Consider the following 13,190-nt stretch of genomic DNA (forward strand, 5'->3'; position numbering starts at 1 on the left):
TATTTAGGAAACTGTGTGCAGAGTTGAGACCAGGGTGAGGACTGCTGACCCCTTTTCTACGTGCCCATTCTTGTGACTCGGGCAGTGGCCAGCACAGAGTAGGTGCTACGTAAGTGTTTTCACCTCAGACTCTTTGTGCTTGCTGCTCTTCTGCCTTGGGAATGCTGCAGTCCAAAGGGCTACAGGACTCTTGCGACCCTAATGGCTTAGCCCCAAGCCCTACCATCCCTCTCAAGCTGAAATGTTCTTGGTGAGCACTCTATTTGCTCTATCCGTAGGTATGAAATAGCCATAAAGTACTGGGAAGCTGCTTACCTTTATAAGGTAAAGGCTTACATTTGATAGTAATGCAAAAAAATATATAAAATCAGTGTCTTTTTGATAGAAGAGAAAATATTTTCGAGTAGTACATAACCTAAATTTTTAGTTATTTTCTTAAAAATAGGTAAGGGCAGCCCTGCGCAGCCAGAAATAGCTAAGGTAAGAAATTAAAAAGCCAGCATAGGAAGACACGGAACTGTTGTATGAATCTGTGCAGTAATCACTTAGGAAATATGGTAGCCTGAGGTAGAGAACTGCATGTAATCAGTACCTATTTAAAACATGAAATCTGACCAATTATAAAGAGATAACTGTTTACAAACAGTTAAACTCTCTACAATTAGAATAACAAAACTTGAGTTTGGAAAACCTAAACTCTCTACAATTAGAGTAAGAGCCTCAAAATAAAGATGTGACTTCCAAATCAGACGGGCATGAGAGACAGAAGAGAATCTATGAATGACATAAAACTAGGATGGAAGAAGGGCGCCTGGGTGGCTCAGATGGTTGAGCGTCCAACTCTTGATTTCAGCTCAGCTCAGGTTCCCAGGGTCACAGGATTGAGCCCCGCATTGAGCTCTGTGCGAAGTATGGAGTCTGCTTGGGATTCTGTTCCCTCTCTCTCTCTCTCTCTCTCTCAGTAAAACAAACAAAAACTAGGATGGGAGAAAAGGTTTATCCCATTAGCTAGGTATGCCTGGGTCTTTTTTTTTTTTTTTTTTTTTTTCCAATTTCCAAATTAGAAGAGGTTGACTCTAACACCAGAAGTGTGCTCAATATTATTTATAGTTGGTTGGGCATGTGTGCCTGTATGTTAAGGATTTGGAAAATTTCACATAGGTTATTGTGTACTATCAGTTCAGATTGTCATCTAATTTTTTTTTAACGTTTATTTATTTTTGAGACAGAGAGAGACAGAGCATGAACGGGGGAGGGGCAGAGAGAGAGGGAGACACAGAATCAGAAACAGGCTCCAGGCTCTGCCATCAGCCCAGAGCCCAACGTGGGGCTCGAACTCACGGACCGCGAGATCATGACCTGAGCTGAAGTCGGACGCTAAACCGACTGCGCCACCCAGGCGCCCCAAGACTGTCATATAATTCTTAAAAAAGAAAGTCAAGTCTAAAGTTGAAAAGATCACTTCAAGTATTAAACATATGTAAACTGGACTCTGTTAGACTCAAATTCAGGTTCTCAGAAGGAGCAGATCTTATAAGCATCAACACGCACTGAATTATGCTCGTTCAAGTCTAATTCCTGCTTGTACGTGCACTGTGGCCCATAGCTCAGGAGACGAGAGAGGAGGGGTGACTGTGACCAAGCACCGCAGTGTGCCCCTCACTCCTTTATCATCTACCTATTGCGTCCAAGCATCAGCATTAGGGAAAGATGTGTGAGATCCCTCGGTCCCTTCCCCTTCTGCGTTCCCTGATAGCGTTTCCCCTCCCAAACTGCCTGCGATGGTATCCTTATTTCACCCTGGTACACATATTGGCACAAAGGAAAAGGGGAGCACACAGAGTGTGGTTCTCCGGGGTCCCTTGCCCCTGGCCTCTTCTCCCTGGCCTGTCAACAATGCAGGTCTAGATTATTTTCAGCCTGGGCTATGCTGTGGACTCAGAGCGAAAATGCTTTCCATGGCTGAGGCTTACAAAGCAGGTGAGAAGCCCTGGTTTGGGGGAAAAATCTTCACCCGTCAGCAGAAAGCCCCCCTTCTTCCCATCCCCACACTTGGGACTCCCCGTAAAAATGCAAGTTGTGAGGAGGAAGGATGGCCGATTCAGCATGACTGGCAAAACCCTGGCCTGCTTCTTGGCTCTCATCGGCCAGAGTAACAACTCTGCAAATAAATAAGGCACCATGCCAGAGAGACGGGCCAAAACAAAGTCCTATTGGGAGGGCAGGTGGAGAGACCTGATCAATAGTGCAAGGCTGCAGGGGAAGCATGGCAGGCACAAACCACGTCTCCTCAGCCCACCATTTCCCCCACGACTAGCACAACGGCCATCCTAGAAGCCCTCCCTCTAGACGGGCACCCCTCTTCTCAGTTAGTCTAGCAGGAATGCTCGGGGTTACTCGCAGTTCCAGAATCAGCAGGTCATAGTCAGATGTTAGGATAGGGAAAGAAGTCAGCGTTACCCTTTGTGTTTCCCCTCTGAGCTCTCACCACTGGGCCCTGCTCAGAGTAGGCTGGGCATCGGTGCCTGATGGAATCACCCTTTGTGATACCTTCTTTAGAGTCTCTGTTTCTGAACGATTTCCAGTCCTCAAGACCCTGGTTCTGTGGCTGCTCTGCACACTCTCTGGCTGTTTTCTGAATGGCCAAAAGCTGGAGCAAAATAACCGAGACAGGGAAGTAGTGTACTTGCCTTCACCTTCCAGGACATCAGACGGATGACTGACACTGTGGCTGGCTTCCCCGCACCGCGTCTGACTCTCCCCTGCTTACTTCCTTATCTCTAACCCTTTCCCTCAGAGAGCCCTGATACAAGGGACTGCAAAAGTTTCCGGCGGTCCAAGCCTGAGGCTGCGAATCTCTGGGCTTGCCAACATCAATTCCTTTCTACCAGAGAGACAGGGAGCAGAGCACAGGAGCACAGAGAGCCAGCTCACCGCCACATCCCCGTCTATCCCTTGGTTAGGAAGCATGGTGCCCAAGGCCTCTCTCTTGTCCACCTCCCTCTCTCTATACTCCCCCCTCGGGGGCATCTGGAAGGCTCAGGAAGGATGGGAAGCAGTGCTCCCTGCAACACTTGGAGGAAATTTGTTGGCTCCCTGGTTCGGGAGAATGCAGTCACTGTGTCCTCCTCATTTTGAAGCTGGGGCTTCCTTTCCCCAGCTTTCCCCAGAAAATATTTGGACATTTGTTAATATATTGAGTAACACATGCTTTTTCTTTTCCAGTTTCCCCCTTTGCAGTTTTTGAGATTTTGGCAGTGTTTCTCACATAGACATAGCAATATTGTCAAGGCTTTATTTTTCAGCCTCGTGATCTTTTTCTTGAAAGCCAACAGTGGCGAGAAACAATATATGGCATTTAAAGATCAGAATGGAGGAAGGTGAGAACAGAAGTGTAATATGCTATTTTTTAAAAAACAGCTACACCTGTTTCCTATTCTTACATATGTTAGGCATCCGTTAATGTTTATCCTTCCATTGTATTCTTGCTGATAATATAACCATATATTTTTTAAAGTGCTACTCAAGATAATGTGGGCAAATTCCCACAGACAAAAACTAAGGAAATCTTATTTCACATAATTAAACTAACATTTTCTATCTTCCCACTTATAACTTCAGTGTTGTTGCTTTTTAAAAATTTGTTCTCGGGGAGCCTGGGTGGCTCAGTTGGTTAAGCGTCTGACTCTTGGTCTTGGCTCAGGTCATGAGACTGACCCCCGCCTCAGGCTCTGCACTGACAGTGGGCAGCCTGCCTGGGATTCTCTCCCTCCTTCTCTCCCTGCCCCTTCCCAGTTCATGCGCTCTCTTTAAATAAATAAATACTTAAAAAAATAAAAATAAAAATTCGTTCTTGATATTTACATGATTATGAGCTTTTTCAGTATCTTTTCTACTGTCTTTTTTTTTTTTAATTTTTTTTTCAACGTTTATTTATTTTTGGGACAGAGAGAGACAGAGCATGAACGGGGGAGGGGCAGAGAGAGAGGGAGACACAGAATCGGAAACAGGCTCCAGGCTCTGAGCCATCAGCCCAGAGCCCGACGCGGGGCTCGAACTCACGGACCACGAGATCGTGACCTGGCTGAAGTCGGGCGCTTAACCGACTGTGCCACCCAGGCGCCCCTCTACTGTCTTTTATATAAGTGAAGGTTCTGCATTGACAGACCCCACCTTGGGTTCGATTAATTTACTACAGCAGCTCACAGAACTCAGGGAAACATTTTCTCGTACTTACTAGATAGTAACTCAGGAACACACCACATGGAAGAAATGCGTAGGTCAAGTTATGTGTGAAGGGGTGCAGAGCCTCCAGCCTCTCTGAGTCATCGCCCTCCCCATATCGCCATATGTTCACCATGGAAGCTGTCAACCCCATTCTTTTGGATTTTTCAAGAGGTTTCTTTACATAGGCATGATTGATCAAAGCACTGGCCATTGGCAGTTGGTTCAACCTCCAATCCCTCTCTCCTCCCCAGAGGTCTGGGGTGGGACTGAAAGTTCTAACCCTCTAAACACATGATTGACTCCACTGGCAACCAGCCCTTGTCCTTAAATCATCCCACTAACATAACAAAAGACATCTTTATCACTCTAATCCTTAGGAAATTCCAAGGGCTTTGTGATCTGTGAGCCAGGAAGTTCGGGTGAAGAACAAATACAGACATGAAATATATTCTCCTCATCTGAATGACCAAATACATATTTTTTCTTATAAGTCGTAATATCACAATATGAGTTAAAGCTGTTGCAGGATACAAATGAGATTTGCTCCCAATTACTTAATTCTCCTCTGCCCAACCATTTCCAAGGAAACTGAATATATGTGTTAATCTGTAATCATGGAACATTACCAGTTCTATTCAAATTTTAATGCACACCCACCAAATTTTCACCGTTTGAGATGACTCATTTTCTCTATACTTTCCTGCTGAGGTTGTATAATTAAGACAATAATAAATCATCCTAATTAAATGTTGGAAACTTAGCACAAACCAGGCAGGTGTGTGTAAGACCCTTTCATGTTCTAACTTCAGAAAGAGAGGGATATAGCTCTTCCCTGATTGGGGTCAAAAATGTATGGCTCCTACATGCACTTGGGTGATGAGCAAACAGCATTCAACTAGTAGTACCACAAATCAAATTCAGCTTCTAACTAGCTGTGTTCTAGAACCCCAAGAAATTCATTTGGCCTCTCCAGGATCTATGATCTCATAGGTCAATGGGGGGCTGTTATCATGGCCCCCATCTGTCTTCATAATCTAAGGAAGACTATGGAATATCATGAGAAACATGCTCATAGCCATAAAGTTTGCTAGTCAGTTTTAGGGATTCATGTGTCTAAGACTGTCTGCACCAGAAGATAAAATTCCTTCTTCCTCTTGCATTCTATGATGTTAAGACTTAGTAGCTGATAATGAGGAAGACTTCGTTCATCTTCTTAGTCTATTCACAGGGCTAGTGGCTGAGGATGAGGAATGGCAAATGCCTTGTATAGCTATCTTGTATCCATGGCAACTTTGAATACTCTCAACCAGTCTGTGAAAAGAATACTTAAGATATCTACAAGAGATGAAAATGTGGTTATTACTGGTTCAGTGAATTTAATTAGTTTGACTACCTTTTGCACAATATGAAATTTTTCTGGAGCCTACAATGAAATAATTGATAAGAAAGTCCTTTGGAAGCTAGAAAGTGCTATCTATACTACTCCTTCTTAATTTTTATGACATAGATTTATACTATAAAGAGCAAAAAAAAAAAAAAAATCAATGGCAATATGCTTACATCCCCAGTTTTGACCAAACTCATTAACTAACCTGCTGGGTCTATAGAAGAACAATCTGGTATAGCTAAAAGTTTATCAACCTAAATAAAGAGGTAAACTGAGGCAAGCTCAAATTACCAGAAATTGAGTTTATTTGGGAACAGCAGAGGAACTGCAATTCCATAAATGCGTGACGTTGCAGGCTACAGGTGAGTCTGCTGAGGGTTTGGAGCAGGCTGTATTTATAGGCAAGTTGTGCAAAGAGGGGGATGTCCAGCCAGAGTCCAAGCAGTGAGTTCCATGGCTTGCGAATGGGAAAAGATTCTTGGCAGTTGCTCATTGGTCAGGGGATAAGTCTTGGTCTTCTGTACATCAGACATTTCTGAGAAATCAGTCTCTAGGTTCTTAAGTTCTGTTCTTCTAGGAGGTGCGTGTGCGACATTCTCCGTTTCATATAATCAGGTTCCACTTTAGATTGAAGTCCTTTTACAAGTTACCAGGAATTTTTGAAGAAATAAAATATTGGCACAATATGATTTGTCTACCTTTTCCCTGTCTTACTTACCTTCTTTACTTACCTTCCTTACCTTCAACTTACCTTCCTTAAACATCTCTTGACCGCCCAACATGTCAGACACCGACCTGAGAGCTAGGTACAGAGCAGGTGTCCTTTAATTCCATAGTTAGCCTGAGTTAACCTATAGATTTGCTGTCAAAAGGTCTAACCTGGGCAGTTGCATCTAGTTCACCCTGTAGGTACACTGTGCAGCCCATTCTACAAACATTGACCAGGTGCCTGCTTCCTGCCAGCTACTGTATCACATGCATGTGGACTTTGTCTTCAAGCAGTTCATGTTGTTTTGGAGGGAGCCTGACACGCAAGCTAACAATCACGATAAGATACAGCGACCACATGTCCTATCTGTAAAGGTAGGTGGGGAGTGGAGCAGGGAGGGCAGGAGAAGTCAATTACGCTGTGTCCACCAGTGCCATGCAGAACTCCTAGGACTCCAGGGCTGCGAGTGAGGTTTCAACAGCACGTTGTTCAACCTTTTCATTTTACAGATGAGAAAACAGAGTCCCAAAGAGCGAGAGTGACTTATAAATGGTTGAGTAATCAGTTAGTGCGGAACTAGAACTCAGGTTGCCGTCCGGGGTGTCTCCTCAGCCAGGGCAATGTTGCCCCCATTGGGGTGAAAATTGGTTCTTGGAGACAAAATTTTAGATATTCTAAGGGTGCAGGGAATCCACAGAGGTGGCAGCCAGAGATGTTGGCCAACTGAGTTCCTCGCAGCAGGATCTCTTCAAGGACGAGCTGTGTAGTGCCTCTTCATGACTACCACAGGGACCTAATTCTGGTTCATTTTCCACCACCTCACAAGTTAGGTGTCATTATCCCCACCTAAAGAGAGAGAAACATGCTCAGAGAGGCTAAGCAACTTCCTGGAAGTCACACAGTTGGTAAATGGCAGAGATGGGACTTGCACCAAGGCTTTTCTGTTTCAAACATGTCCTCTTTAGGATTTCTAAAACTTTATTGACGTTCTTAGCAAATTCTTAAAAGTAGGCAGGGGAAGCTCTGCATTATCATAGGGCAGAAGGGGAGGAGTCTCGGAATGCACAACTCTATCAACAGGATACAGGATATAGAACAAATTAGCAGAAACTGAATGTAATAAATTCAGACAGCAGATCATTGGCATTCTTGGATTTAAAATTCATGGTTTTAATCATTTGTGAGACTCCTTGGCTCATAACTTGAAAGAATTTCAAATTTTACTGATTCATACAGCTGAATATTTTGGGGATGGGCATGTCGATATTCCTGATGATCTGCTCAGCTGGTGAGAGATGCTCATAGCTGATTTAGCAATTCTGCCTTCGCTTGGCTTTCTTATGCTGAGTCATTGTCCCATATTCAGAAACACTCATAAGGTGAAACGAATTTGATTTCTTTTTGAAAAGTGTCCAAAAAGGAAACTAACTGCTAATGCTGATGACCGAAGTGAAATGCCTGAAACAATTTTTAGCTAACAATGAAAAGTGTGGGATACGCTAGAGTGAAATGTCAAATTTGTCTGTGGAACAATCACACTCTAGATGGGGGCATCAGGTGGTCCCACAGAGGAATAGGAGACACCTGTGACACCATTTCAAGAGGGTGCTCTGGCCTCTGGCATAATTGTTCTCAAGCAACGGAGAGATTTTTAAGAGGCTAAAAAGAGGCCACGTTACTATATCTTATGGGAAATATTAAGGCTTATGGTGGTATTTATGAATTTGGGGTATTCTTGAAGGCCATACAGCTGTCTCAAAAAAATAAAATGTTAAGTTCCAGCATCTACTATAGTGGAGTTTCCTGAAATCTCTCTAGATATCTGTTCCGCCCCCAGTGTTGCCCATTTCGGAATATGGTATACCATTCACCTAGTCCCTCAGCCGCACAAACTCAGCCTCTCCCTTGGCCCGTCTGTTTTGCTCACACCATTTATTTAATTCCCCAGCAAAATCTTTTGACTCTAAATTGAAAGTATGTTCTAAAGCACAGTTCTTTCTGTCACTTCTACCACGATTATTCATTCTCAAATAACCACCCTCCCATAGAAGAGCCTCATGAAGGAATGTCCTTCCTTCAGAATCCAAGGTGCTTGCTGGAAAAGAGAAGCCAGATCTAAGCAAACAGCAAAAACCTTTCAGTAACTTTCTACTTGACTTAGAATGAATCCAATATCCTATTCATTGCCTCTAAAGCTACCCACGATCAGGTCCCTGGCTTCCCCTCAGACTTCATCTACCTACCCCCTGTTCACTCACTCTTTCTCAGTCATGTTGGCTTCTTATCTTTTTGGATGTGACAAACATGATCCTACCTCAGGGCCTTTGCACTTGCCTGGGACTCTATTTTTCTACATATCCATATGACCTTTCTCTTAGGTCTTCCTTAGGTCTTCACTCAGTGGTCACCACCTGACCTCTGACACAGGCCTTCCCTGACACGTCTATGACCTGTCCCCCTGCCAATCTCTACTTTCTTATTCAGCTTTACTTTTCTCAGTGGCATTTCTTACTGTGGCCATTGCATTATATATGTGTATATCTTTCTCCTTATATATTTATTCATTATCTATATCCCAAACAGGAATATAAGCTCCGTGAGAGAGAATTTCTTTTGTTCACTGCTATCATACCAACACCAAAAACAAGGTGTGGCACATAGTGGATACTCAGTAAATACTTATGGAATATATATGTGACTATCTGGACAGTGTGTGCCCTGCTTTAAATTGGTCATTTAGGATTAAGCAGACACTAGAAAGGAGACAGAGTGTCTGTGGAAGACCATAGTGGGCTTAGTTAGAGGTACCAGTCCTTTTCTGCCCCCGGGTCAACCCAAGGTTCCCCGGCCCTCAGAGGCACCAGACGCGGCACGCTGTGCATCAGGCAGCCTGAGCACACTGGTATCCATCCTGATGGGGTGGTTCATGCAGGCAACTGGAAATAAGAAGGTGTGGGCAGAACTGAGCTGTGTTACAAAGCAGGGACGGAGTAGATTCACATTCTATTAATAAACTGAAGAATTAAGGTTGTTGAGACTGAAGGGTGAGATCTGCATATTTCTCTGAATGACTTCTGCATTGTGTTATGCAAGCAGGCAGATTTTATTCCTCCCTTTCTATTAGAGTTCTATTACTTTCAGGATAAATGTAGAATATTTATATTGCCATTGTTTATTTAAAAAAATGAAAGATGCAAAAAAATAATAAAAAATAAAAAATAAATAAAAAAATTAAAAAATGAAAGATGCAAAAAAATAATAAAAAATAAAAAATAAATAAAAAAATTAAAAAATGAAAGATGCAGGGCACCTGGGTGGCTCTGTCGGTTAAGCGTCTGACTTCAGCTCAAGTCATGATCTCATGGTTCATGGGTTCGAGCCCTGCATTGGGGTCTGTGCTGACAGCTCAGAGCCTGGAGCCTGCTTCAGATTCTATGTCTCCCTCTTTGTGCCCCTCCCCACTCGTGCTCTGTCTCTTTCTCTCTCTCAAAAATAAATAAACATTAAAAAAATTTTTTTTTAGAAAATGAAAGATGCATTTCACCCTCAGTTGTATAAAATATTAGTAGCTGAAAACAGCACAGACTTAAATTATGTAAGTGGTAGCAAAGTCACCTTTTCCTGAGATAAACATTAACACATTAGAAGCGTACTCTGTCTTTGTATTAAGAATGTCTAGTGTTTATCTGTAGTTTGGCAGACAGAAACCAGGGACGGCTGAAGAAAAAAATTCATGGTTTAAAGGGTAAACATTAAGCAAAAACACATCAAATTCAGAATGAACTTAAAATAAGGTGACGATTTTTCATTCAATATGAACTAATCATTTGATAAAACTAATTTTGCTTTTTGAAATCTAATCCCACGTGAACTATTTTTCAGTTAACTTCATTTAATTTTCTCAGTTTCCTTTCATAATTATGCGGTGTATATGATTCCCTATGCCAGTCAGATAATACTTTTTAAAAATCTCTTCATTTCTATCACCAAAATATATATGTAGGTATAGCACAGTAAGTCCTATAGAATCTGTATTGAGTGAGTTTCTACTTCTTTGTTCTGAATGTGAGAAGGCTTTGCACAGAGAGTATCTTCGATACTTAGTTTAGCACTCTGGGTACAACAGTGGTTCAATTAATGTCAGGTGATTGCTAATACTGAAAAGATACTGTCTTTCTGGGCTACACCTTTTTTCATCCTTTGGGCTAAAGAGAGCAGACTTATGGGTTAGTATTATGATTAAAAGAAATTATGGTCAGAGTAAAAGAAAAATGTCAATCGGCTACAGATTAAAAATACAATTGATTTTTCTTTTTAAATAGTGCTGGCTAGGAGACTTCCATTGCTGGAGAAATAAAATGGATGCAATTTTCCTAGGAGTCTACTAAATGAGTTGGAAATTTACACACACACACACACACACACACACACACACACACACTGCACAGGAATGTTTATAGCAGCTTTATTCATAATTACCAAAATTTGGAAGCAATGGAAATGTCCTTCAACATGTGAATGGATAGACTATGACACATCCGTACAATGCAATAGTATTCAGTCTTAAAAAGAAACGAACCAAAAAAGAAACAAAAAGAAGTCTGGGAAACTTTAATGCATGTTGCTAAGTAGAGGAAGCCAATCTGAAAAGGCTACATATTGTATGAGTCTAACTCTATGACAATCTGTAACAGGCAAGATTGCACAGACAGTACAGAGACAGCACAAAAATTGTTAGTTGCCAAGGATTTGCCTGGGAGAGAGGGGAGATTGAATAGGCAGAGCCTAGGGGGTTTTTAAGGCAGAGAAACTATGTTCTATGTAACACTGCAATGGCAGGTATGTGGCATTATGCATTTGTCCAAACGCGTAGAATATACAATACATAGAGTGAACCCTAATGTAAACGATGGACTTTGTTAATAATACTGTATCATTATAGGTTCATCAACTGTAACAAATGTTCCACACTAGCTCAAGGTGCTAATAACAGGGAAATGGGGGTGGGGTAGGGAAGGAGAGGGAGGGTATATGGGAACTCTCTACTCACTGTTCAATTTTTCTGCAAACCTAAAATCTCTAAAAAATAAAGTCTATTGATGAGTTTTAAAGTTAAAAAAAATGACACAGTGATAAACTGTCTATAATAAATCCAATTCAGCTATAACTATATAGATAGGCTGCAAGTAAGAGAGTAAGAATCATGCAAACATTAGTCAGAAAAAATCTTTAGAGCAAAGAAAATTTCCAGAAACAGAGAGGAACACACTGGTAAAAAGATCAGCCTGCCAGGAAGACCTAGCAGTGGTACTTCTGGGCATTTACCCCAGAGGAATGAAAAATGATAGACTAGTTCTGTGTCTCAACGGCAGTGAAGGTTACATGAATCTACACACCGTGACCGAAATGGCATACATGACACATGTACCAGTGCCAGTTTCCTACAGTGACACAAAGTGCAGCCATGTGGAGAAACTGAGAGGGTACACGGGACCTCTCTGTATTATCTTTCCAATTTCTTAGAAGTCAGTGATTATTTCAAAGGCAAAACTTGAAAACAAAAAGGATGATGTGGGTTAAGAAAGTGATTTTTTTTATTTTTTAAATGTTTATATATGTTTGAGAGAGGGAGAGAGAGAGCACAAGCAGGGGAGGGGCAGAGAGAGAGGGAGACAGAGGATCCAGAGCAGGTTCCGCGCTCTTAGCACAAAGCCTGACGCGGGGCTGGAACTCACGAACCCCGAGATCATGAGCTGAGCCGTAGTGACCAGAGCTGAAGTCGGACGCTCAACGGACTGAGCCACCCAGGTGGCCCATGAAAGTGATTTTTTAAGGCATAGTTTACGTCACCCGAGTGGGTTTTGCCAGGGGTGTCCTTCCAGCTGGTGCTTCATGATCCCCCATGAATCTTGTTGAAGCGGCCTCTGTGAGCTTGGCCAGCCGGGGCTCCGGTGCGTCTGGAACGCCTCATTTCTGCATTCTGGCCAGCTGTGGCTCTGTGCTCGCCGTTAAACATTTCCAAGCTGCCCTCGACAAGTTACTGCCAGAGTGACTTTTCCATCGAAGGTGTTTCTTCTCTTTTGCCTTTTTCAAGTACCTAAGAGATGTGATTTGCCCTTTACTTAATTATTTTTCAAAGGAGCTTAGGCGTCCACCGTTCTCGTTTTCAGTTGATTTGTTTAGTTAAATTTCCCAAAGGAGAGACAAAAAAGGCAGACACTGAGGACAGGTGCATCAGCGTTGTTTCTACTGGTTGGTGGTGAGCCAGGAACGGAATGACCAGGTATTCAGAACAGTTGGGGCATCAAAGGTGACAGGAATGTTAACAGTCAAGACTATGTTTTGATATTCATGGAACAGAGGAGAAAGGCTCCCAAAATTCCATTTGGATTTAACTGAGTTGATTATACAGAATATTGGCTACTCGTAAAAATCACCCTGGAAGCTTTAAAAAAGTAAAAAAAAAATACTCAGGCTGGGTGGCTTCCATCAGTTGAGCATCTGACTCTTGATTTTGGCTCAGGTCATATATCAGGATCGTGGGATCAAGCCCCGTGTCTTGTCGGGCTCTGCCCTGAGACTGCTTGGAATTTCTCTCTCTTCTTCTTCTCCCTCTGCCCCTCTGCCGGGCTCACATGCTCGCTCTCTCTCTCTCTCTCATTCAAATTTAAAAACAAACAAACAAACAAACAGAAACAAAAAAAAAATAATGCTCATGTCCTATCACAAACCAGGTAAACTGGAATTCTGGCTTAACATATACCAAAGACACAGGAATATACATGTGTATATCTGTATACCAGATTTCACATATACCAGTGGTATAGATAGTATGTTAATAAGTGGCCTAGAGGGAAGTAAAGTTGA

At 42.4% G+C, this 13,190-nt stretch overlaps 2 long non-coding RNA genes across 8 annotated transcripts in view; one reads left to right on the forward strand and one right to left on the reverse strand.

Moving 5' to 3' along the window:
* The first annotated feature begins 4,031 nt into the window (after positions 1-4,031).
* The window catches only part of LOC109496003, a 58,762-nt gene continuing 49,603 nt past the window's right edge, over positions 4,032-13,190 (forward strand). For 2 of the 7 annotated variants that reach the window (XR_002151749.3, XR_006592362.1), the window contains exon 1: positions 4,036-6,697. This is a non-coding gene — a long non-coding RNA (uncharacterized LOC109496003). Of the gene's footprint in view, positions 6,698-13,190 lie in introns of all 7 variants that reach the window. The other 5 variants (XR_006592360.1, XR_006592363.1, XR_006592359.1 and 2 more) reach the window with 5 other exon arrangements.
* LOC109496004 lies at positions 5,897-12,874 on the reverse strand. Its single transcript, XR_002151752.3, has 2 exons — positions 12,174-12,874; positions 5,897-7,169 (listed from the first exon to the last, which is right to left on the reverse strand). It is a non-coding gene; the product is annotated as an uncharacterized LOC109496004 (long non-coding RNA).

Source organism: Felis catus, chromosome F2 (assembly GCF_018350175.1).
Source record: "Felis catus isolate Fca126 chromosome F2, F.catus_Fca126_mat1.0, whole genome shotgun sequence".
Classification (NCBI taxonomy): domain Eukaryota; kingdom Metazoa; phylum Chordata; class Mammalia; order Carnivora; family Felidae; genus Felis; species Felis catus.